The 27,240-nt window shown below is 44.5% G+C and overlaps 1 protein-coding gene across 1 annotated transcript in view; it reads right to left on the reverse strand.

Moving 5' to 3' along the window:
• The window catches only part of PAQR8 (progestin and adipoQ receptor family member 8), a 60,599-nt gene extending 35,944 nt beyond the window's left edge, over positions 1–24,655 (reverse strand). Inside the window, exon 1 of the mRNA XM_073673911.1 lies at positions 24,509–24,655. The gene's annotated coding sequence lies outside the window, so the exon portion shown is untranslated. The remainder of the gene's footprint in view (positions 1–24,508) is intronic.
• Between the last annotated feature and the right edge of the window lie 2,585 nt (positions 24,656–27,240).

Below are 27,240 nucleotides of genomic sequence, written 5' to 3' on the forward strand. Positions count from 1 at the left end.
GGTGAATAAGGGCGCCATGTCATTATTTTTTCTTCTTTTAGACCTTTACTGGCCAGCCACGCTGTGGAGTAATTGGATGCATGTGATGGAGCATTGTCCTGCATGAAAATCATGTTTTTATTGAACGATACTGACTTCTTCCTGTACCACTGCTTGAAGAAGTTGTCTTCCAGAAACTGGCAGTAGATCTGGGAGTTGAGCTTCACTCCATCCTCAACCCGAAAAGGTCCCACAAGTTCATCTTTGATGATACCAGCCCATACCAGTACCCCACCTCCACCTTGCTGGCGTCTGAGTCGGAGTGGAGCTCTCTGCCCTTTACTGATCCAGCCTCTGGCCCATCCATCTGGCCCATCAAGAGTCACTCTCATTTCACGAGTCCATAAAACCTTTGAAAAATCAGTCTTAAGATATTTCTTGGTCCATTCTTGACATTTTATCTTATGTTTCTTGTTCAAAGGTGGTCGTTTTTCAGCCTTCCTTACCTTGGCCATGTCCCTGAGTATCGCACACCTTGTGCTTTTTGATACTCCAGTAACGTTGCAGCTCTGAAATATGGCAAAACTGGTGGCGAATGGCATCTTGGCAGCTTCAAGCTTGATTTTCCTCAATACATGGGCAGTTATTTTGCGCCTTTTTTGGCCAACACGCTTCTTGCGACCCTGTTCGCTATTTGCCATGAAACGCTTGATTGTTCGGTGATCACGCTTCAGAAGTTTGGAAATTTCAAGACTGCTGCCTCCCTCTGCAAGACATCTCTCAATTTTGGACTTTTCAGAGCCCGTCAAATCTCTCTTCTGACCCATTTTGCCAAAGGAAAGGAAGTTGCCTAATAATTAAGCACACCTTATATAGGGTGTTGATGTCATTAGACAACGCCCCTCCTCATTACAGAGATGCACATCACCAGATTTACTTAATTGGTAGTTGGCTCTCAAGCCTATGCAGCTTGGAGTAGGACACCATGTATAAAAAGTATCATGTGAGCAAAATAAGCATTTGCCTAATAATTGTGCACACAGTGTAGATTGTGAGCCCCAATGGGGACAGTGTTGATAATGTCTGTAAAACGCTGTGGAATATGTTGGTGCTATATAAAAATAAAGAATATTATTATTATCATACTTTATGGGGGCAATGAAAGAGGGATCTAGGACTTCAGGAGGAAAATTACTATGCTAAGCCTGGAAAATTGTGAGATCTGCTCTTCTGTGACCCTGACAATTATTTAATTTTTGCTTTTCTTTTTGGGGGTAAGGGGAGAATTAGAGCTTCTGCTATGGGGCCCCATGATTTCTATGTACGCCCCTGTGTAAACCCCCATCCAGAAGTGGTATTATCAGAAGGGTCAGTTCCCTGGACTGTTTCTTATCACTTTGGGCATCAAACTATAACTGGAAATGAATAAAGGGGTTCTCGTTTAACCCCTTAGATACCACTGCCAATAGCAATCGCAGCATGTAAGGTGTTAGACATAAGAAGGTAGCTCCCCCTGTCACCCACTGTCAGCCCTCAATGTAATAGTGGGCCTGATGCTTTCCTATGGCAGCTGGGGCCTCTGCTCCCCCAGGACTTTCCATTAGGGTTCTCCACTGTGAAACTAACAGGGTATAATGCTTAGGATCGCTGAGTATTACAAGACTTTATAGGGGAAAAGCAAGTACAATTAAGGTATTAAACTTTTATAAAAATGAAGCCTCCACCCTTTCTAAAAAATATAAAAAGCTGATCGCTTACCATTAGTGTTGAGCGAGCACTAAGGGTGCTCGAAGCTCGGGCCGAGCTCACCGTGATACTCGGGTGCTCGACCCGAGCAACGAGCCCAATGTTAGTCTATGGGAGACCCGAGCATTTTTGCGGCGGCACCCCCGGCAGTCTGTAGAAAGCCTAAAGAGTGCCCAAAACGATAGTGACAGTGCTCAAATGACATGGGGACAGCATGGGGATCGCCCCAGGAAGCATTTCTGACCCCCAGGTCACTGCTGTCAACAACGTGGTCAGAGGTATTAAGCCACTTTTACAGGCTCACAATAAAACTTTCAAAAACTAAACTGACACGGTTTTCCTGTGAAATATGTTAAGGAACTTCCTTTCCTGGGTAACGACTTGTGTATAAGGTAAAATAAATAACCAAAAACAAAAATACTCCTCCACACCTTGGGCTATGTTCACAAGTAGCATTTTTTATGCATTTTTGCACTTTTGTATTGCTTTCAACCGTGACAAATGCATTCACCGGGAAATGTCATTTTAACATTTTATAATCTTATCTGGCCATGTGCTGTGTGACACAAGCATACAGTGCTGAAAAGACATGGGAACAGCATGGGGAAGACCCCTGGATGCATCTCTGACACCCAGGTCACTGCCTAAAAGTGTGCCCATCAGAAGTGATCCTTGCCGCATCAGAAGATGCAGACTTGCAACTATCCCCGTGCAAGTCCTTGTCCCAGGGCAGTGTACCTCCCCCATTCCTTGCAATGCAAGCGCAAGTATGCAGCCTGCCACCCACCCACCCCCAGGCTGCAATACCATACTGCTTGCTTGCACTTAAAATTGGGCCTTTTAGGCATGTGGAGGCGGAATCTGGCCACCACGTCATGGCTGCGTCGGCGGCCTGGTATCCATACTCGGTCCCCATCCGCCCCGCGGCCGGGTGCCCACACACGGTCCCCAGCCACCTGGGGGCGGCCGGGTGACCATAAACGGTCCCCAGCCGCCCCTATTTGAAGGACAGCCTAACCACAAACACGTGGACAAGTGAATGTGGCAAGGGAAGGTCCATTTCTCTGACGCCTTCACACTTAGTTAATATTGTGGAAGCCGGGACAGAATAGGACACTGGGATGCAACACGTCCTCCAGACATAGAGGATTGCGGGTCCTGGGTCAATCAGACTTCAACACAAAGTTCAGTAGGTAGACAGCAGCAGTGGTCGTCCTCGTACACAACGAGTAAATTATTCATGATCATGAGGCTATCCATCTCATTAGCTTTCTGTTCCTTGGAATGCAAGCGCATGTATGTAGTAGCGGCTAGGCCTGAGGTGGTCAGCGTTTTGGCGCATATCCTACCTCCTCCGAGGATTGCTGGATGTTTTCCTGCTACTATCCCAGTTCTATGACTCCCGTTAAAACAAAGCTTCAGGTGATGAATGATGGATGAGGTGGTGGCAAAGGAGAAAGAGCAGGAGGAACAGGGACCATTCCATCAATATTAGGCCAGTCAACCACACATGTCTTGTAGGATATCTTTCTGTACCAAAAGGAGCGGTTGGGCTACACAGTTATAGGGCATACAGTGAGTGCAATGCCTACCAAAAATTTCGAGGCACTCCAATGCCCCTTGGAAGTGACATGGAGGTCAGAGGGCCTTAACTAAACCGTTTTTTTCCATTTATAGCAACTGGGTCTCCTGTACACTGTTGGCCTAAGCAGTGAATGGAAGGCTTTCCAAAAATTATGAGGAACTGCAATGCCCCTTGAAACAGACGTGGATTACAGCGTACTAAAAACCTTCTACCCATTATTAGGTAGTGGGTCTCCCTTAGTGTTCGCCTATGCATTGAAAAGCAAAAGCTGACTAAAATTGGGAGGAAATGCAATGCCCGTTGGAAGAGTCGTGGAGGTTAGAGGTAATTAAAAACAACATTTCTATGTCCCTTGGAAGAGCTGTGGAGTTCAGAGTGGTTTAACAAGACGGTTTTAATGCCCATTGGAAGAGACGTGGAGGTCACAGTAGCTTAACAAGACGATTTTAATGCCCCTTGGAAAAGATGTGGAGGTCACAGTAGCTTAACAAGACGGTTTTAATGGCCCTTGGAAGAGTGGTGGAGGTTACAGTGGAATAAAAAGACAATATCAATGCCCCTTGGAAGAGACGTGCAGGTCACAGTAGCTTAACAAGAAGGTTTTAATGCCCCTTGGAAGAGTGGTGGAGGTCGCAGTGGAATAAAAAGACAATATTAATGCCCCGTGGAAGAGACGTGGAGGTCACAGTAGCTTAACAGGACGGTTTTAATGCCCCTTGGCAGAGTGGTGGAGGTCGCAGTAGCTTAACAAGACGGTTTTAATGCCCCTTGGAAGAGACATGGAGGTCACAGTAGCTTAACAAGAAGGTTTTAATGCCCCTTGGAAGAGACGTGGAGGTCACAGTAGCTTAACAAGACGGTTTTAATGTCCCTTGGAAGAGACGTGGAGGTCACAGTAGCTTAACAAGATGGTTTTAATGACCCTTGGAAGAGACGTGGAGGTCACAGTGGAATAAAAAGACAATATCAATGCCCCTTGGAAGAGTAGTGGAGGTCGCAGTAGCTTAACAAGATGATTTTAATGCTCCTTGGAAGAGTGGTGGAGGTCGCAGTGGAATAAAAAGACAATATCAATGCCCCTTGGAAGAGTGATGGAGGTCGCAGTAGCTTAAGAAGACGGTTTTAATGCCCCTTGGAAGAGACGTGGAGCTCACAGTAGCTTAACAAGACGGTTTTAATGCCTTTTGGAAGAGACGTGGAGGTCACAGTAGCTTAACAAGACGGTTTTAATGCCCCTTGGAAGAGACGTGCAGGTCACAGTAGCTTAACAAGATGGTTTTAATGCCCCTTGGAAAAGACGTAGAGTTCACAGTAGCTTAACAAGACGGTTTTAATGCCCCTTGGAAGAGACGTGGAGGTCACAGTGGAATAAAAAGACAATATCAATGCCCCTTGGAAGAGTGGTGGACGTCGCAGTAGCTTAACAAGACGGTTTTAATGCCCCTTGGAAGAGTGGTGGAGGTCACAGTAGCTTAACAAGACGGTTTTAATGACCCTTGGAAGAGTGGTGGAGGTCGCAGTGGAATAAAAAGACAGTATCAATGCCAATTGGAAGAGTGGTGGAGGTCGCAGTAGCTTAACAAGACGGTTTTAATGACCTTTGGAAGAGTGGTGGAGGTCGCAGTGGAATAAAAAGACAGTATCAATGCCACTTGGAAGAGTGGTGGAGGTCGCAGTAGCTTAACAAGATGGTTTTAATGCCCCTTGAAAGAGTGGTGGAGGTTGCAGTGGAATAAAAAGACAATATCAATGCCCCTTGGAAGAGTGGTGGAGGTCGCAGTAGCTTAACAAGACGGTTTTAATGCCCCTTGGAAGGGATGTGGAGGTCACAGTAGCTTAACAAGACGGTTTTAATGCCCCTTGGAAGAGACGTGGAGGTCACAGTAGCTTAACAAGACGGTTTTAATGCCCCTTGGAAGAGTGGTGGAGGTCGCAGTGGAATAAAAAGACAGTATCAATGCCACTTGGAAGAGTGGTGGAGGTCACAGTAGCTTAACAAGACGGTTTTAATGCCCCTTGGAAGAGACGTGGAGGTCGCAGTGGAATAAAAAGACAATATCAATGCCCCTTGGAAGAGTGGTGGAGGTCGCAGTAGCTTAACAAGATGGTTTTAATGCACCTTGGAAGAGTGGTGGAGGTCGCAGTAGCTTAACAAGATGGTTTTAATGCCCCTTGAAAGAGTGGTGGAGGTTGCAGTGGAATAAAAAGACAATATCAATGCCCCTTGGAAGAGTGGTGGAGGTCGCAGTAGCTTAACAAGACGGTTTTAATGCCCCTTGGAAGGGATGTGGAGGTCACAGTAGCTTAACAAGACGGTTTTAATGCCCCTTGGAAGAGTGGTGGAGGTCGCAGTGGAATAAAAAGACAATATCAATGCCCCGTGGAAGAGACGTGGAGGTCACAGTAGCTTAACAGGACGGTTTTAATGCCCCTTGGCAGAGTGGTGGAGGTCGCAGTAGCTTAACAAGACGGTTTTAATGCCCCTTGGAAGAGACATGGAGGTCACAGTAGCTTAACAAGAAGGTTTTAATGCCCCTTGGAAGAGACGTGGAGGTCACAGTAGCTTAACAAGACGGTTTTAATGTCCCTTGGAAGAGACGTGGAGGTCACAGTAGCTTAACAAGATGGTTTTAATGACCCTTGGAAGAGACGTGGAGGTCACAGTGGAATAAAAAGACAATATCAATGCCCCTTGGAAGAGTAGTGGAGGTCGCAGTAGCTTAACAAGATGATTTTAATGCTCCTTGGAAGAGTGGTGGAGGTCGCAGTGGAATAAAAAGACAATATCAATGCCCCTTGGAAGAGTGATGGAGGTCGCAGTAGCTTAAGAAGACGGTTTTAATGCCCCTTGGAAGAGACGTGGAGCTCACAGTAGCTTAACAAGACGGTTTTAATGCCTTTTGGAAGAGACGTGGAGGTCACAGTAGCTTAACAAGACGGTTTTAATGCCCCTTGGAAGAGACGTGCAGGTCACAGTAGCTTAACAAGATGGTTTTAATGCTCCTTGGAAAAGACGTAGAGTTCACAGTAGCTTAACAAGACGGTTTTAATGCCCCTTGGAAGAGACGTGGAGGTCACAGTGGAATAAAAAGACAATATCAATGCCCCTTGGAAGAGTGGTGGACGTCGCAGTAGCTTAACAAGACGGTTTTAATGCCCCTTGGAAGAGTGGTGGAGGTCACAGTAGCTTAACAAGACGGTTTTAATGACCCTTGGAAGAGTGGTGGAGGTCGCAGTGGAATAAAAAGACAGTATCAATGCCAATTGGAAGAGTGGTGGAGGTCGCAGTAGCTTAACAAGACGGTTTTAATGACCTTTGGAAGAGTGGTGGAGGTCGCAGTGGAATAAAAAGACAGTATCAATGCCACTTGGAAGAGTGGTGGAGGTCGCAGTGGAATAAAAAGACAGTATCAATGCCACTTGGAAGAGTGGTGGAGGTCGCAGTAGCTTAACAAGATGGTTTTAATGCCCCTTGAAAGAGTGGTGGAGGTTGCAGTGGAATAAAAAGACAATATCAATGCCCCTTGGAAGAGTGGTGGAGGTCGCAGTAGCTTAACAAGACGGTTTTAATGCCCCTTGGAAGGGATGTGGAGGTCACAGTAGCTTAACAAGACGGTTTTAATGCCCCTTGGAAGAGACGTGGAGGTCACAGTAGCTTAACAAGACGGTTTTAATGCCCCTTGGAAGAGTGGTGGAGGTCGCAGTGGAATAAAAAGACAGTATCAATGCCACTTGGAAGAGTGGTGGAGGTCACAGTAGCTTAACAAGACGGTTTTAATGCCCCTTGGAAGAGACGTGGAGGTCGCAGTGGAATAAAAAGACAATATCAATGCCCCTTGGAAGAGTGGTGGAGGTCGCAGTAGCTTAACAAGATGGTTTTAATGCACCTTGGAAGAGTGGTGGAGGTCGCAGTAGCTTAACAAGATGGTTTTAATGCCCCTTGAAAGAGTGGTGGAGGTTGCAGTGGAATAAAAAGACAATATCAATGCCCCTTGGAAGAGTGGTGGAGGTCGCAGTAGCTTAACAAGACGGTTTTAATGCCCCTTGGAAGGGATGTGGAGGTCACAGTAGCTTAACAAGACGGTTTTAATGCCCCTTGGAAGAGACGTGGAGGTCACAGTAGCTTAACAAGACGGTTTTAATGCCCCTTGGAAGAGTGGTGGAGGTCGCAGTGGAATAAAAAGACAATAACAATGCCCCGTGGAAGAGACGTGGAGGTCACAGTAGCTTAACAAGACGATTTTAATGCCCCTTACAAGAGCCATGCAGTACAGCATATTAAAAACATTATTTCCATTATTGGGGAGTGGGTCCCCCATAATCCTTGCCTATGCCTTCCAAGCAAAAGCTGCCAAAAATTAGTACGGAGGAACTTGCAATGCTGGCAACACGGACCACGGTCACCATGGTGGTATAGTGATGGTGGAGGCTGAGGATAAGGAGAAGAGCAAAAAACAGCCGAAATGAGGAAGCGTATACCCATGTGTGGGTGTGAAGCAGTGCATGGTAATACACCTCCCGAAACAACACAGTGGATTTGACTTTGTTACTCTGCTGTCATTTGGTGGTGATGAGAAGTCTGGCCCAATCCAGCCCTTGTTCATTTTGATAAGGGTCAGCTTGTGAGCATTGTCAGTTGACAGGCGAGTGCGCTTATCAGTTATAATTCCCCCAGCGGCACTAAAAACATGCTCCGATAACACGCTAGCGGCAGGGCAGGCCAGGACCTCCAAGGCGTACAGAGCGAGTTCATTCCAAGTGTCCAGCTTGGATACCCAATAATTAAAAGGCACAGCAGAATAACGGAGGACGCTGGTACGGTCGGCAAGGTACTCCCTCACCATCTTTTGAAACTTTCCACTCCTTGTGAGAGTACCCCGCACCTCAGGGCCTGTAAGCTGGGCGGGTCTCAGAAAACTGTCCCAGAACGTTGACAGTGTTCCCCTGCCTCTGCTGGATTGGAGTTGCATCTCTCTCGCCTGTACGCCTTGGTTGGGCAGCGAACTGTGACCTCCGCCGCTAGCGTGTTCAGATGGGAATTTTTTTAACAGTTCTGCAGCAAGGGCCTTCTGGTACTGCCCCATTTTTGTAGACCTCTCCACCTCAGGAATAAGAGAGTGAAAGTTCTCCTTGTAGCGTGGGTCTAAAAGTGTCACCAACTAGTAATGATTGTCACCCATCATTTTGACAACGTGAGGGTCACGGTTAAGGCAGCGTAACATAAAGTCAGCCATGCGTGCCAGACTGGTAACGGGCAAGACTTCCGTGTCCTCACCTAGGTGACGACTGACTATTCTCTCCTCCTCCTCCCCCCTGTCCTCAGGGCACCCACGCTGAACCGACGGTATGACAGTTGTACAGGTACTATAGTCTACAGCGCATGATACCAGCTCCTGTTCTTCCTCCTCCTCCTCCTCCTCTCCCTCATTGTCCCCCAATGCATGTTGGGATGAGATGAGGCTGGGCTGTGTGTAATCGCCTGCTAAGGCTTCTTGATCCATCTCATCATACTCTGGCTGCACTGCCTCCTCTTTAATTCTCTGCAGAGAGCGTTGCAAAAGACAGACAAGTGGGATGCTGAAGCTAATGATGGCGTCATCGCCACTCACCATCTTGGTGGACTCCTCAGAGTTTGTCAGGATGGTACATATGTCAGACATCCAGGTCCACTCCTGAGATCTTATGTGTGGAGTCTGACCTGAATATCGACGGCCTTGTTGCAGCTGGTACTCCACATCTGCTCTCTTCTGCTCACAAATCCTTTGCAACATGTGGAGGGTAGAGTTCCAACGTGTGGGGACATCACACACCAGTCGGTGAGCCGGAAGCTGCAAATGCTGCTGCAACACAGCAAGGGTGGCGGAAGCTGTAGCCGACTTCCAAAAATGAGCTGACAGGTGGCGTACTTTGACGAGCAGATCTGGCAACTCGGGGTATGATTTAAGAAACCGCTGAACCACGAGGTTAAGCACATGAGCCAGGCATGGTACGTGTGTGATCTCGCCTCGCCTCAGAGCCGCCACCAGGTTACGGCCATTATCACACACGACCATGCCTGGATGTAGGTTCAGTGGTCTAAGCAACAGATCTGCCTGCTCTTTAACAGCTGTCCACAACTCCCAAGCAGTGTGAGGTTTCTCACCTAAGCTTATGAGTTTCAGCACAGCCTGTTGCCGCTTGGCTGAGGCCGTACTGCAGTGCTTCCAGCTTGTAACTGATGTGGTGATATCTGAGATGGAGCCTGAACATGGGGAGGATGATGCGCAGGAGCTGTACACTGTGGGGGCAAGTCTGACTGACATAGGGCCCGCAATCCTCGGTGTGGGGAGGATGTGTTCCGTCCCAAGGTCCGACTGGGTCCTGGCTGCTTCCACTATGTTTACCCAATGTGCCGTCAGGGAGATGTACCGTCCCTGGCCACAAGCACTTGTCCACGTGTCCGTTGTCAGGTGGACTCTCCCAGTAACTGCGTTGTTGAGGGCACGGCAGATGTTTTGGGACACGTGCTTGTGTAGTGCGGGGATGGCACACCGGGCAAAATTGTGTCGGCTGGGGACTGAGTACCGAGGGACGGCCACCGCCATAAGGTTGCGGAAGGATTCCGTCTCCACCAGCCTAAAAGGCAACATTTTCAAAGCAAGCAGTCGTGAAATGTGCGAATTTAGGACTGTGGCCTGTGGGGCGTTGGATGCGAATTTGCGCTTTCGTTCAAAGCTCTGGGATATGGACAATTGAACTTTGCGGTGGGACATGAACGTGGACGTTGATGCTGTTTCTTGAGAAACTGCCATAACAAGTGAAGACTGAGAGGAGGGGGCATCTTTGCATGCAGTATGGACAGGGGATTGCCTTGCACGCACAACAAGGGGTTCTCTTACACGCACAACAGTGGAAGAAGCAGTGGTGACACCCGCTGACACTGGTCCTGGACCCTGGGGTTCGCCCCACAAAGTCGGGTGCTTTGCTGCCATGTGCCTGATCATGCTGGTGGTGGTCAGGCTTGTAGTTTTGTCACCCCTGCTGATGCTGGCCTGGCAGGTGGTACAAATGGCCTTTTTGGGGTTATCAGTAGAGTCTTTAAAAAAATTCCAGACTCTGGAAGACCTACCGGTTGTACTGGGAACGTCCCTCGTTTTGGTGTTACGGGGAATGGTTGCCCGCCTTCTGTGTGCGGCCACCACACTGCTTCTTCCTGCCTGTTGGGGTACTCTGCCTCCCTCCCCCTGTGTGCTGCTGGCCTCGCACTGCGTGTCCTCCTGCCACGTTGGGTCAGTTACTAGATCATCCACCACCTCCTCCTCTTCCACTTCCGCACCACGGTCCTCCTCCTCACTTCGTGGCAATTGTGTCTCGTCATCGTCCACCTCTTGTGACAAATTGCAAGCGTCGCCTTCCTGTGGCCGTGGCTGTTCAAATATTTGGGCATAGCTACATGGGATCTCCTCTTCCACCACTTCAAGCGGAGCAGGCGAGGGGCACAAATATGGAAATGGACCAGTGAACAGCTCTTCAGAGTGTCCAACTGTGGGATCACTTGCTGTCTGACGACACTCGGCATGGTAGGAGGAAGGAGCATCAGGGTGAGGAGGAGTATGCGGTCGAGACTCATGGCTACTAAGACTTTACCGTGTGGAAGACAGACCGGAGGTGGTGGTGCCCAGGTGACTGGAAGTATTATCTGCTATCCAATTAATAACCTGTTCACACTGATCAGTTCGCAATAGTGGTGTTGTTGTGTGCTTCCCTAGTAATTCGGTCAAGAACTGGGTGCGAGAAGATGTGGCTGTTGGTTGTGGCACATTTTCACCTTGGCCACGGCCCCGTCCTCTGCACGCACCATCACCAGAACGTCCAGTTCCACGTCCCTTGCCCATTGTAAATAAAGTAAAATAGTTTACACTCGCACTATCAATGGAAAAAGGGTAATAAAAAGGAGATTTGAACCGTGGAAGAGGAGAACCACAGTTCTATTTCTCTGGCCTACACCCGACTCTTTTAAATAGATATATTTGTGTCTGAACAGTCAGCGAGACACTGAAAATGTTTTTTTTTATGCAAAAAACACAAAAAAGTGGATAATACAGCGATTTGAACCATGGAACTGCAAAACCACAGTTATAATTTCCTGGTGTATACCAGACTTGTTAAAATAGATATATTTGTGTCTGAACAGTCACAGACACACTCAATATATTTTTTTTGGGGGGGGGGGGGATACCAAAAGGTTAATAAGACGGGTATTTGTACAGTCTGACTGAGGAAAACAAAACAAAACAGGATTTAGATGAAAAAAAAAAAGGATTTTTCCTGGCCCCTGAGACCGAGGGGATAAGTCTAGAAATTTGACCAGCAGGAGCACACAGGACTGTAATGCAGCATTTGTTGGTATAACCACTGCGTCTCCTATACAGCCTGCCTGCCTGATATACCTGGGATGGATATTAGTCCGGAGAAGGACTGTTTGTTTGATTTGGCAGGCTTTAGAGACCCTACACTAACTATTCCGCAGTATAAATCTCTCCCTAGCTCTGCGGCACTCTCCCTACACTGTCTGATCCGGAGCGACTGTGTCCAAGATGGCGGCGCCCGGTTTTAAATACTCGAGGTGACGCTGTGCGGCCAGGCCAATCACTGTAATGCCCACAACCAACATGGCTGCGGCATTACAGTGACTGGCTGGCAATCCCTGCATGTTCATTGGCTCTGTAAAGAGCGCCAAACGTGCAGAGTGGAGACCCGAGCTCCCGCCCGAGTAACCCGGAAATGCTCGGTGCTCGCCGAACATCCCGAGTAGTGAGATGCTAGGCGAGTACCGAGCAGTGTCGAGCATGCTCGCTCAACACTACTTACCATCAAAAAAATGTATTCATCAATATTTTAGTCCCAGACAAACCATCTAGGAAATAGGAAACTGAGCAAAAAGCCATCGGCACTGCAGAAACAGAGGACGCACGATGGTCTCACTATATGCTGGTACGGGGGTATTTGTGCACTGCATAGCAGAATGATGTGGGTGATCAATAATAGTAATATTTGTGCATTATATGGTAGTATTTTAGGGCACTGTATGGGGGTATTATTTTGTGGGCACTGTGTGGGAGTATAATTTTTTGGCCACCGCATGGGAATATTATTTTGTGGGCACTGTATGGGAGTATTATTTTGTGTGCACTCTATGGGAGTATAATTTTGTGGGTACTGTATGGGAGTATTATTTTGTGTGCACTCTATGGGAGTATAATTTTGTGGGTACTGTATGGGAGTATAATTTTGTGGGCACTGTATAGGAGTATAATTTTGTGAGCACTGTATGGGAGTATAATTTTGTGGGTACTGTATGGGAATATTATTTTGTGAGCACTGTATTAGAGTATAATTTTGTGGGCACTGTATGGGAGTATTTTGTGGGCATTGTATTGGAGTATTATTTTGTGGGCACTGTATGGGAGTGTAATTTTGTAGGTACTGTAAGGGAATATTATTTTGTGGGCACTGTATGGGAGTATTATTTTGTGGGCACTGTATGGGAATATTATTTTGTGGGGACTGCATTGGAGTATAATTTTGTGGGCACTGTATGGGAGTATAATTTTGTGGGTACTGTATGGGAGTATAATTTTGTGAGCACTGTATGGGAGTATAATTTTGTGGGCACTGTATAGGAGTATAATTTTGTGGGTCCTGTATGGGAGTATAATTTTGTGAGCAGAATATGGGAGTATACTTTTGTGGGTACTGTATGGGAACATTATTTTGTGGGCACTGTATTAAAGTATAATTTTGTGGGCACTGTATGGGAGTATTTTGTGGCCATTGTATTGGAGTATTATTTTGTTGGCACTGTGTGGAAGTATAATTTTGTAGGTACTGTATGGGAATATTATTTTGTGGGCACTGTATGGGAGTATTCTTTTGTGTGCACTCTATGGGAGTATAATTTTGTGGGTACTGTATGGGAGTATAATTTTGTGGGCACTGTATGGGAGTATAGTTTTGTGGGCACTGTATGGGAGTATAATTTTGTGGGCACTGTATAGGAGTATAATTTTGTGAGCATTGTATGGGAGTATTTTTTTGTGAGCACTGTATGGAAGTATAATTTTGTGGGCACTGTATGGGAGTATAATTTTGTGGGCACTGTATAGGAGTATAATTTTGTGGGCCCTGTATGGGAGTATAATTTTGTGAGCACTGTATTAGAGTATAATTTTGTGGGCACTGTATGGGAATATTTTGTGGGCATTGTATTGGAGTATTATTTTGTGGGCACTGTGGGAGTATAATTTTGTAGGTACTGTATGGGAATATTATTTTGTGGGCACTGTATGGGAGTATTATTTTGTGGGCACTTACATAGTTACATAGTTTATAAGGCCGAAAAAAGACAAGCATCCATCCAGTTCAGCCTATTTTTTGTGCACTGCAGCTATTCCGCATCGTTGATCCAGGGGAAGGCAAAAAAAAACATGCTGTATAGGCCAATTTACATCATTGAGGAAAAATTCACTTCTCGACTCCAATCTGGCAGTCAGATTAAATCCCTGGATTAATTAACTATCACTAAGCATAAAATGTAATTTTATTGTTCTCAAGAAAGGCGTCCAGGCCTCTCTTGAACTCATTAAGTGAGTTGGACATCACCACTTCCTCTCCCAGAGAGTTCCAGAGTCTCACGGCTCTGACCGTAAAGAATCCCCTTCTATGCTGGTGCAGGAACCTCCTTTCCTCCAGACGCATAGTGTACCCCCTCGTCTTTGTCCCCATCCTTGGTATAAACAGGTCATGGGAGAGATCTCTGTACTGCCCCCTGATGTATTTATACATGTTTATGAGGTCTCCCCTAAGCCTTCTCTTTTCCAACGTAAATAGGCCAAATTTTGACAACCTCTCTGGGTATTCTAGTCCCTCTATTCCCTTTATTACCTTAGTCGCCCTCCTTTGTACCCTCTCTAGCTCCAATATGTCTTTCCTGAGCACCGGAGCCCAGAACTGTGCACAATATTCTAAGTGAGGCCTTACCAGCGCTTTATACAGAGGAAGAACAATGTTCTCATCATATGCCCCTATTCCTCTTCTGATGCATGCCATGACTCTATTTGCCTTCGCAGCTGCTGCCTGACACTGGGCACTACAATTTAATTTGCTGTTAACCAGCAAATTAAATTAACCATGTATGGGAATATTATTTTGTGGGGACTGTATTGGAGTATAATTTTGTGGGCACTGTATGGGAGTATTATTTTGTGGGCACTGTATGGGAGTATAATTTTGTGGGCACTGTATGGGAATATTATTTTGTGGGCACTATATGGGAGTATTTTGTGGGCATTGTATGGGAGTATTATTTTGTGGGCACTGTATGGGAGTATAATTTTGTGGGCACTCTATGGGAATATTATGTTATGGGCACTGTATGGGAATATTATTTTGTGGGTACTGTATGGGAGTATAATTTTGTGAGCACTGTATGGGAGTATAATTTTGTGGGTACAGTATGGGAATATTATTTTGTGGGCACTGTATGGGAGTATAGTTTTGCGTGCACTGTATGGGAGTATAGTTTTGTGGGCACTGTATGGGGATATTATTTTGTGAGCACTGTATGGAAGTATAATTTTGTGGGCTCTGTATGGGAATATTATTTTGTGGGCATTGTATTGGAGTATTATTTTGTGGGCACTGTATTAGAGTATAGTTTTGTGGGCACTGTATGGGAATATTATTTTGTGGGCACTGTATGGGAGTATAATTTTGTAGGTACTGTATGGGAGTATTATTTATATATTTTATTACAGTATCATGTGGGTACTGTAAGAAAATTATTTGTGCATAATATTTATGACATTACTGGAGGGGAATACTATTTGCGCATTGTATTGCAGTATCATGAGGATAATGTATAGGAATATTATTTGAGACTCTGAGGCAGTATTATGTGGGTACTTTAAAGAAGCATTATTTGTTTATTGTATGGTACTGTTATATGGGTACAGTGTAGCATTAGTATTTCATTATTGTATGCTACTATTATGTGAATATTGTATAGGAGTATTATTTCTTTATATTGTACTATTATGTAGGAGCATGATTTGTGCACTATATGACAGTATTATGTGGGACTGTAACAGAGTATTAATAGTTTATTATATGGTAGTATTCTGTGGGCACTGTATAAGAGTATTATTTCTTTACATTGTACTAATATGAGTGTATTGTATAGGAACATTAATTATGCACTTTATGACAGTATTATATCAGTACTATATAGGACTATTATTTAGTGTACGGTACTATTATATCGGCACTGTGTATGAGCATTACTTGGGCACTTTATGACAGTATTCTGTGGTACTGTGAGAGAGTATTAATAGTTTATTGTATGATACTATATAAGTATATTTGGTTATTTTATGGTACTACTACGTGTGTACCATATAGGTATTAGTATTATTTGTTTATTCTATAGTCCAATTATGTGGGTGCTGTATAGGTGTATTACTTGTGCATAGTTTTATATATTATATTAGTACTATAATTGGGTGTTATCTTTGTGTTGCATTGTTTGTTAGTAGTGTATGGTAGTATTGTTTCTGCATGATATTAGATATTATTTGTAGTATTATTTGTGCATTGTATCGCAGTATCATGTGGGTACTGTATGAGAGTATTAGTTTTGCCTAGAATTGCATATACTGTGGGAAATATAGATGAGTATGAGTATCATGTATTATATGGGCATTGTATGGAAGCATTATTTTACATTATGTGTTATTCACTGTAGGAAAGTATTGTTTAACGCATTGCAGTATATGGCAACATCTTAGTACTATGGGGGGATTATTTGTGCAAAATGTACAAGTGGGGGCTCTACAGAGCGGACAACTTCTGACTGTCCCATAAACACCAATGGAGCCCCAAGAATACATTCACCAAAGGGGCCGAGAAGGTGGTCTCCATTCTGGCTGCAGGTCATCCTCTCATGTCTCCCTTTCCTAAACCTCAGGTCCAGTGGTCTCTGTGTAAAGCCTGTATTAATAAGGGATTATATAAGACAAGCGCTCCCCGTCCTCAGCTCCATCAACAAGACAATATTATCAGAGTATTAGGATCTGATTTCCAAGACTTGAAGGATGATGGAATTCCTGTCATTTTCTGGGGAGTAGGAGTCTGTGCACACCACAAAGTGCAGCACAGTCACTGCATGAACTGCCCTCAGCTCCCAGCACCTCTTCAACATGGTCACTCACCACTGAGCGGTTTACAAATAAAATTAATTCTTAGTGAATATATTACTTAGCTGAGTTACTGAGCCTGTTTAATACTCAAGAGCTGCACTCATAATTCTGCAGGCTTCAGAGCAGAACTCTCAGCATCACTTGCTTGTTTAGTGTCTGAGCAGAACTTATTTTGGGAAATCTCATTCTTCAGCTGGGTCCAAAATTCATCAAACATTTCTGTAAAGTAATTAAAATGTAGAAAGATATATATGATCGGCACTTCTCTCTGGTGTCAGCCATTATATATAAATCACAGGGAATAAACCAGGAGCAGCAGAGCACTAGAATGTGGCCATATTGCAACCTCAGAAGCTGTAAAGAAAAGGACATGGTGCATTACCAGAATAGTGAGTGCAGCTCTGGAGTATAATACAGGATGTAACTCAGGATCAGTAATGTAATGTATGTACACAGTGACTGCACCAGCAGAATAGTGACTGCAGCTCTGGAGTATAATACAGGATGTAACTCAGGATCAGTAATGTAATGTATGTACACAGTGACTGCACCAGCAGAATAGTGAGTGCAGCTCTGGAGTATAATACAGGATGTAACTCAGGATCAGTACAGGATCAGTAATGTAATGTATGTACACAGTGACTGCACCAGCAGAATAGTGAGTGCAGCTCTGGAGTATAATACAGGATGTAACTCAGGATCAGTGATGTAATGTATGTACACAGTGACTGCACCAGCAGAATAGTGAGTGCAGCTCTGGAATATAATACAGGATGGAACTCAGGATCAGTACAGGATCAGTAATGTAATGTATGTACACAGTGACTGCACCAGCAGAATAGTGAGTGCAGCTCTGGAGTATAATACAGGATGTAAATCAGGATCAGTAATGTAATGTATGTACAAAGTGACTCCACCAGCAGAATAGTGAGTGCAGCTCTGGAGTATAATACAGGATGGAACTCAGGATCAGTACAGGATCAGTAATGTAATGTATGTACACAGTGACTGCACCAGCAGAATAGTGAGTGCAGCTCTGGAGTATAATACAGGATGTAACTCAGGATCAGTAATGTAATGAATGTACACAGTGACTGCACCAGCAGAATAGTGAGTGCAGCTCTGGAGTATAATACAGGATGTAACTCAGGATCAGTAATGTAATGAATGTACACAGTGACTGCACCAGCAGAATAGTGAGTGCAGCTCTGGAGTATTATACAGGAGGTAACTCAGGATCAGTACAGGATCAGTAATGTAATGTATGTACACAGTGACTGCACCAGCAGAATAGTGAGTGCAGCTCTGGAGTATAATACAGGATGTATCTGAGGATCAGTAGAGGGTCAGTAATGTAATGTATGTGCACAGTGACTGCACTAGCAGAATAGTGAGTGCAGCTCTGGAGTATAATACAGGATGTAACTCAGGATCAGTACAGGATCAGTAATGTAATGTATGTGCACAGTGACTGCACCAGCAGAATAGTGAGTGCAGCTGTGGAGTATAATACAGGATGTAAGTCAGGATCAGTACAGGATCAGTAATGTAATGCATGTACACAGTGACTGCACTAGCAGAATAGTGAATGCAGCTTTGGAGTATAATACAGGATGTAACTCAGGATCAGTAATGTAATGTATGTACACAGTGACTGAACCAGCAGAATAGTGAGTGCAGCTCTGGAGTATAATACAGGATGTAACTCAGGATCAGTACAGGATGGATCAGTAATGTAATGTATGTACACAGTGACTGCACCAGAAGAATAGTGAGTGCAGCTCTGCAGTATAATACAAGATGTAACTCAGGATCAGTATAGGAATAGTAATGTAATGTATGTACACAGTGACTGCACCAGCAGAATAGTGAGTGCAGCTCTGGAGTATAATACAGGATGTAACTCAGGATCAGTAATGTAATGTATGTACACAGTGACTGCACCAGCAGAATAGTGAGTGCAGCTCTGGAGTATAATACAGGATGTAACTCAGGATCAGTACAGGATCAGTAATGCAATGTACACAGTGACTGCGTCAGCAGAACAGTGAGTGCAGCTCTGGATTATAATACAGGATGTAACTCAGGATCAGTAATGTAATGTATGTACACAGTGACTGCACCAGCAGAACAGTGAGTGCAGCTCTGGAGTATAATACAGGATGTAACTCAGGATCAGTACAGGATCAATAATGTAATGTATGTACACAGTGACTGCACCAGCAGAATAGTGAGTGTAGCTCTGGGGTATAATACAGGATGTAACTCAGGATCAGTACAGGATCAGTAATGTAATGTATGTACACAGTGACTCCACCAGCAGAATAGTGAGTGCAGCTCTGGAGTATAATGCAGGATGTAACTCAGGATCAGTAATGTAATGTATGTGCACAGTGACTGCACCAGCAGAACAGTGAGTGCAGCTCTGGAGTATAATACAGGATGTAACTCAGGATCAGTACAGGATCAGTAATGCAATGTATGTACACAGTGACTGCACCAGCAGAACAGTGAGTGCAGCTCTGGAGTATAATACAGGATGTAACTCAGGATCAGTACAGGATCAGTAATGTAATGTATGTACACAGTGACTGCACCAGCAGAACAGTGAGTGCAGCTCTGGAGTATAATACAGGATGTAACTCAGGATCAGTACAGGATCAATAATGTAATGTATGTACACAGTGACTGCACCAGCAGAATAGTGAGTGTAGCTCTGGGGTATAATACAGGATGTAAGTCAGGATCAGTACAGGATCAGTAATGTAATGTATGTACACAGTGACTGCACCAGCAGAATAGTGAGTGAAGCTCTGGGGTATAATACAGGATGTAACTCAGGATCAGTAATGTAATGTATGTACATAGTGACTACAGCAGCAGAATAGTGAGTGCAGCTCTGGAGTATAATACAGGATGTAACTCAGGATCAGTACAGGGTCAGTATTGTAATGTATGTACACAGTGACTGCACCAGCAGAATAGTGAGTGCAGCTCTGGAGTATAATACAGGATGTAACTCAGGATCAGTAATGTAATGTATGTACACAGTGACTGCACCAGCAGAATAGTGAGTGCAGCTCAGGATTATAATACAGGAGGTAACTCAGGATCAGTAATGTAATGTATGTACACAGTGACTGCACCAGCAGAATAGTGAGTGCAGCTCTGGAGTATAATACAGGATGTAACTCAGGATCAGTAATGTAATGTATGTACACAGTGACTGCAGCAGCAGAATAGTGAGTGCAGCTCTGGAGTATAATACAGGATGTAACTCAGGATCAGTACAGGATCAGTAATGTAATGTATGTACACAGTGACTGCACCAGCAGAATAGTGAGTGCAGCTCTGGAGTATAATACAGGATGTAACTCAGGATCAGTACAGGATCAGTAATGTAATGTACACAGTGACTGCACCAGCAGAATAGTGAGTGCAGCTCTGGAGTATAGGGATATGCTCACGCTAGGCGTTTTTTCAGCTTTTTTTATGCGTTTTTTCTTGCAAATTTTCAGCTGCGTTTTACAGTACCAGCAAAGTCTATGAGATTCCAGAAATCTCGTGCACACACATTGTTTTTTTTTGTGCTTTGCATGTTTTTTTGCATAATAGAGCATGTCACTTCTTTCAGCGTTTTTTATGCATTTTTTCAGCGTTTTTCTTATATTGAAAGTAATGGGTGGTGAAAAAATGCTGAAAAAAAAACGCTACGTAAAACGCAGGTATCAGGTTTTGCAGCGGTTTTTTTTTGTGCCAAAACCTCATGAAGTTGAATAGGTCATTTTTTTTTTGCGACTAAACTTTATCAGTATGCATGAAGAGACAAATGGACAAGAAAACAAGCAAAATCTGCCAAAGTTTACTGTCAAGAGACCAGGTTTTGCTGCAGAAAAAAAAAAAAAACGCTGAATAAAACGCCTAGTGTGAACATAGCCTAATACAGGATAAATAATGTAATGTATGTATACAGTAACTCAACTTTATATGTTGGTTACATCTGAGGATGTTTTTCAATGGCACAAGTCCCTGCCCCCATGATCATTACTTTATCTCACATCTTTCCAGAACTGAGACCCTCCAGAGACATTCATATACAGAGGGCTGGGAGTCAGTATCAGATCATCTTATAATACAAGGTTTACATGGTGTCAGCCAGAAGATAAAAAGTCTTAAGAATTAACGTAGGTCTGTCTTGTATCTGGGCTTCCACTCGTTACATTGTATTCCTATAGTCCTATGGGGAGTCAATTATGCTCTGTCAAGTCCTTAAAGGGGTAATCACGAAATATCCAACACAGCTATATAATCATACCTTCCAACATTATAATCTCATCATGGGATAGGTTAAGCTCGCAGACCCCTGAATCTCTAAAAAAAGGAAGGGAGGGTGCAGGATATTTTTGGACAGTTTGGGGAAATATCTGGGCAGAATTCTGAAATACTTAAAACTATCCTAGAATTTAGGCTTCAAATGACAGGAGGAGTTGTCACTCTTCTAACTGACCTCTACACCTGCCTTTTGACTGAATAATGGACGTCCCACTACATATGCCGTTCAGGAGCACGGGAAAGCTGGGGCCTGCAATGGTGACTTTATTTGTTAACACCTAACCTTCCTAGGAACAAATCTAAAGAATATATTTTAGGCAGGTGATAGGATTTCCTAGTAGAGGTTGGTTCAAGACATTTGGAAAATCATTTTAGCAATTTGATAGCAGAGGTTGAGATGCTTCACACAGATATAATCACATTTGTATTTCCCTTAATAGATTATGTTATACAGTACTTTATATGTATAATACGGTATTATACAGATTACAGTACAGACCAAAAGTTTGGACACACCTTCTCATTTAAAGATTTTTCTGTATTTTCATGACTATGAAAATTGTACATTCACACTGAAGGCATCAAAACTATGAATTAACACATGTGGAATTATATACTTAACAAAAAAGTGTGAAACAACTGAAAATATGTCTTATATTCTAGGTTCTTCAAAGTAGCCACCTTTTGCTTTGATGACTGCTTTGCACACTCTTGGCATTCTCTCGATGAGCTTCAAGAGGTAGTCACCGGAAATGGTCTTCCAACAATCTTGAAGGAGTTCCCAGAGATGCTTAGCACTTGTTGGCCCTTTTGCCTTCACTCTGCAGTCCAGCTCACCCCAAACCATCTCGATTGGGTTCAGGTCTGGTGACTGTGGAGGCCAGGTCATCTGGCGTAGCACCCCATCACTCTCCTTCTTGGTCAAATAGCCCTTACACAGCCTGGAGGTGTTTTTGGGGTCATTGTCCTGTTGAAAAATAAATGATGGTCCAACTAAACGCAAACCGGATGGAATAGCATGCCGCTGCAAGATGCTGTGGTAGCCATGCTGGTTCAGTATGCCTTCAATTTTGAATAAATCCCCAACAGTGTCACCAGCAAAGCACCCCCACACCATCACACCTCCTCCTCCATGCTTCACGGTGGGAACCAGGCATGTAGAGTCCATCCGTTCACCTTTTCTGCACCGCACAAAGACACGGTGGTTGGAACCAAAGATCTCAAATTTGGACTCATCAGACCAAAGCACAGATTTCCACTGGTCTAATGTCCATTCCTTGTGTTCTTTAGCCCAAACAAGTCTCTTCTGCTTGTTGCCTGTCCTTAGCAGTGGTTTCCTAGCAGCTATTTTACCATGAAGGCCTGCTGCACAAAGTCTCCTCTAATCTGAGCTGCTGTTAACCTGCGATTTCTGAGGCTGGTGACTCGGATAAACTTATCCTCAGAAGCAGAGGTGACTCTTGGTCTTCCTTTCCTGGGCCGGTCATCATGTGAGCCAGTTTCTTTGTAGCGCTTGATGGTTTTTGCAACTGCAACTTGGGGACACTTTCAAAGTTTTCCCAATTTTTCGGACTGACTGACCTTCATTTCTTAAAGTAATGTTGGCCACTCGTTTTTCTTTACTTAGCTGCTTTTTTCTTTCCATAATACAAATTCTAACAGTCTATTCAGTAGGACTATCAGCTGTGTATCCACCAGACTTCTACACAACACAACTGATGGTCCCAACCCCATTTATAAGGCAAGAAATCCCACTTATTAAACCTGACAGGGCACACCTGTGAAGTGAAAACCATTTCCGGTGACTACCTCTTGAAGCTCATCAAGAGAATGCCAAGAGTGTGCAAAGCAGTCATCAAAGCAAAAGGTGGCTACTTTGAAGAACCTAGAATATAAGACATATTTTCAGTTGTTTCACACTTTTTTGTTAAGTATATAATTCCACATGTGTTAATTCATAGTTTTGATGCCTTCAGTGTGAATGTACAATTTTTATAGTCATGAAAATACAGAAAAATCTTTAAATGAGAAGGTGTGTCCAAACTTTTGGTCTGTACTGTAATCTGTATAATACCGTATTATACATATAAAGTACTGTATAACATAATCTATTAAGGGAAATACAAATGTGATTATATCTGTGTGAAGCATCTCAACCTCTGCTATCAAATTGCTAAAATGATTTTCCAAATGTCTTGAACCAACCTCTACTAGGAAATCCTATCACCTGCCTAAAATATATTCTTTAGATTTGTTGCTAGGAAGGTTAGGTGTTAACAAATAAAGTCACCATTGCGGGCCCCAGCTTTCCCGTGTTCCTGAACGGCATATGTAGTGGGACGTCCATTATTCAGTCACAAGGCAGGTGTAGAGGTAAGTTAGAAGAGTGACAACTCCTCCTGTCATTTGAAGCCTAAATTTTAGGATAGTTTAAGTATTTCAGAATTCTGCCCAGATATTTCCCCAAACTGTCAAAAAATATCCTGCACCCCCCCCCCCTTTTTTAGAGATTCAGGGGTCTGCGAGCTTAACATATCTCATGATGAGATTATAATGTTGGAAGGTATGATTATATAGCTGTGTTGGATATTTCGTGATTACCCCTTTAAGGAATTGACAGAGCATAATTGACTCCCCATAGGACTATAGGAATACAATGTAACGAGTGGAAGCCCAGATACAAGACAGACCTACGTTAATTCTTAAGACTTTCTATCTTCTGGCTGACACCATGTAAACCTTGTATTATCAGATGATCTGATACTGACTCCCAGCCCTCTGTATATGAATGTCTCTGGAGGGTCTCAGTTCTGGAAAGATGTGAGATAAAGTAATGATCATGGGGGCAGGGACTCGTGCCATTGAAAAACACTACAAATAGCCTCTACCTCAGACTAAAATGGATGATAAAAGGGAACAATAGCTTGCAAGATATCAAAGACTATACAGACTTTAGATTTAATGTTCCTCAAAGAAAGGAATTTAGTTGTGACTGATAGAATATAAGCCATCCATCTCATCTCAGAAGGGGTGCCGACATGGGGTCCGCAGCCTTCCCCCATTTCGTCCATATACCCAATTACCAGTTCAGCAATGTCTTAAGGACTGTGCAGGAAATAAGAAGGACATTGACAAGTTTACCCACTCTCTGGCAGCAGGTAAAGTGGACAGTTGGATCGAAAACCCCGAAAGACCTCCTAAAATCACAGCCACCGAGGACCCCCATATCTAGATATAGACTAGCTATACAGTTTTGTGTAAAAAAATACACCTTCAGTTTTGATTGAAATTCCCTCAAAACAACATAGCAATGGAGAAAATGTCATTAAAAACATTGTTTAAAGTCACATTGGAATGTCTGGACCACAGCTGCCCCAGAACATCTTAAAATGATATATGTGCTGCTCTAAACCGATTATTAAAGCAATGACTAAAGATGTTCTGCAGCAGCAGTGTGCATACTCTGCAACAAACATACAATACTGAAGCGGGTGACATGAAGACAACAAGTGTCTTGGAGCAGATGCTGCCCTGTTTAGATGGAACTGAAATGTGAGGGAAATGGAGGAGAATAACAATAAGATGTCAGGGTTAACAATGGCATCGACAGAGTGAGAGATGGGTACAGTACCTTCCTGTAGTACCACCAGAGTCCGGGCTGAGCCTCCTGGGGCTGTCAGATTGGGCTAAGCAGCGAGGCTGGATGTTCAGCCAGAAACAGATCACAAACAGGGTGTGTTTATAAGGAGTGAGACACAGAGGAGGCGGGAGGAGGATCACATCACAGCCAGACAGAGAGTAACACCATCCACAACTCCCCGACTGTAACACATCACAGCCAGACAGAGAGTAACACCATCCACAACTCCCCGACTGTAACACATCACAGCCTGACAGAGAGTAACACCATCCACAACTCCCCGACTGTAACATATCACAGCCAGACAGAGAGTAACACCATCCACAACTCCCCGACTGTAACACATCACAGCCAGACAGAGAGTAACACCATCCACAACTCCCCGACTGTAACACATCACAGCCTGACAGAGAGTAACACCATCCACAACTCCCCGACTGTAACACATCACAGCCTGACAGAGAGTAACACCATCCACAACTCCCCGACTGTAACATATCACAGCCAGACAGAGAGTAACACCATCCACAACTCCCCGACTGTAACACATCACAGCCAGACAGAGAGTAACACCATCCACAACTCCCCGACTGTAACACATCACAGCCTGACAGAGAGTAACACCATCCACAACTCCCCGACTGTAACATATCACAGCCAGACAGAGAGTAACACCATCCACAACTCCCAGACTGTAAAACATCACAGCCAGACAGAGAGTAACACCATCCACAACTCCTCGACTGTAACACATCACAGCCTGACAGAGAGTAACACCATCCACAACTCCCCGACTGTAACACATCACAGCCTGACAGAGAGTAACACCATCCACAACTCCCCGACTGTAACACATCACAGCCTGACAGAGAGTAACACCATCCACAACTCCCCGACTGTAACATATCACAGCCAGACAGAGAGTAACACCATCCACAACTCCCCGACTGTAACACATCACAGCCAGACAGAGAGTAACACCATCCACAACTCCCCGACTGTAACACATCACAGCCAGACAGAGAGTAACACCATCCACAACTCCCCGACTGTAACACATCACAGCCTGACAGAGAGTAACACCATCCACAACTCCCCGACTGTAACACATCACAGCCTGACAGAGAGTAACACCATCCACAACTCCCCGACTGTAACACATCACAGCCAGACAGAGAGTAACACCATCCACAACTCCCCGACTGTAACAGATCACAGCCTGACAGAGAGTAACACCATCCACAACTCCCCGACTGTAACACATCACAGCCTGACAGAGAGTAACACCATCCACAACTCCCCGACTATAACACATCACAGCCAGACAGAGAGTAACACCATCCACAACTCCCCGACTGTAACACATCACAGCCTGACAGAGAGTAACACCATACACAACTCCCCGACTGTAACACATCACAGCCTGACAGAGAGTAACACCATCCACAACTCCCCGACTGTAACACATCACAGCCTGACAGAGAGTAACACCATCCACAACTCCCCGACTGTAACACATCACAGCCTGACAGAGAGTAACACCATCCACAACTCCCCGACTGTAACACATCACAGCCTGACAGAGAGTAACACCATCCACAACTCACCAACTGTAACACATCACAGCCAGACAGAGAGTAACACCATCCACAACTCCCCGACTGTAACACATCACAGCCAGACAGAGAGTAACACCATCCACAACTCCCCGACTGTAACACATCACAGCCTGACAGAGAGTAACACCATCCACAACTCCCCGACTGTAACACATCACAGCCTGACAGAGAGTAACACCATCCACAACTCCCCGACTATAACACATCACAGCCAGACAGAGAGTAACACCATCCACAACTCCCCGACTGTAACACATCACAGCCTGACAGAGAGTAACACCATACACAATTCCCCGACTGTAACACATCACAGCCTGACAGAGAGTAACACCATACACAACTCCCCGACTGTAACACATCACAGCCAGACAGAGAGTAACACCATACACAACTCCCCGACTGTAACACATCACAGCCTGACAGAGAGTAACACCATCCACAACTCCCCGACTGTAAAACATCACAGCCTGACAGAGAGTAACAGCATCCACAACTCCCCGACTGTAACACATCACAACCTGACAGAGAGTAACACCATATACAACTCCCCGACTGTAACACATCACAGCCTGACAGAGAGTAACACCATACACAACTCCCCGACTGTAACACATCACAGCCTGACAGAGAGTAACACCATCCACAACTCCCCGACTGTAACACATCACAGCCTGACAGAGAGTAACACCATACACAACTCCCTGACTGTAACACATCACAGCCAGACACATAGTAAAATCATATACAACTCCTGGATTGTAACATATAACAGCCAGACACAGAGTAACACCATATACAACTCCCCAACTGTAACACATCACAGCCAGACACAGAGTAACACCATACACAACTCCTCGACTGTAACACATCACAGCCAGACACAGTGTAACACAATATACAACTCCCTGACTGTAACACATCAGAGCTAGAACTAGTGTAACACCATACACAACTCCACGATTGTAAAACATCACAGCCAGACAGGGTAACACCATATACAACTCCCCAACTGTAACACATCACAGCCAGACACAGAGTAACACCATACACAACTCCTCGACTGTAACACATCACAGCCAGACAGAGAGTAACACCATACACAAC

Source organism: Phyllobates terribilis, unplaced genomic scaffold (genome assembly GCF_046119375.1).
Source record: "Phyllobates terribilis strain yellow unplaced genomic scaffold, ASM4611937v1 Scaffold_3__8_contigs__length_932513732, whole genome shotgun sequence".
In the NCBI taxonomy this organism is placed as follows: domain Eukaryota; kingdom Metazoa; phylum Chordata; class Amphibia; order Anura; family Dendrobatidae; genus Phyllobates; species Phyllobates terribilis.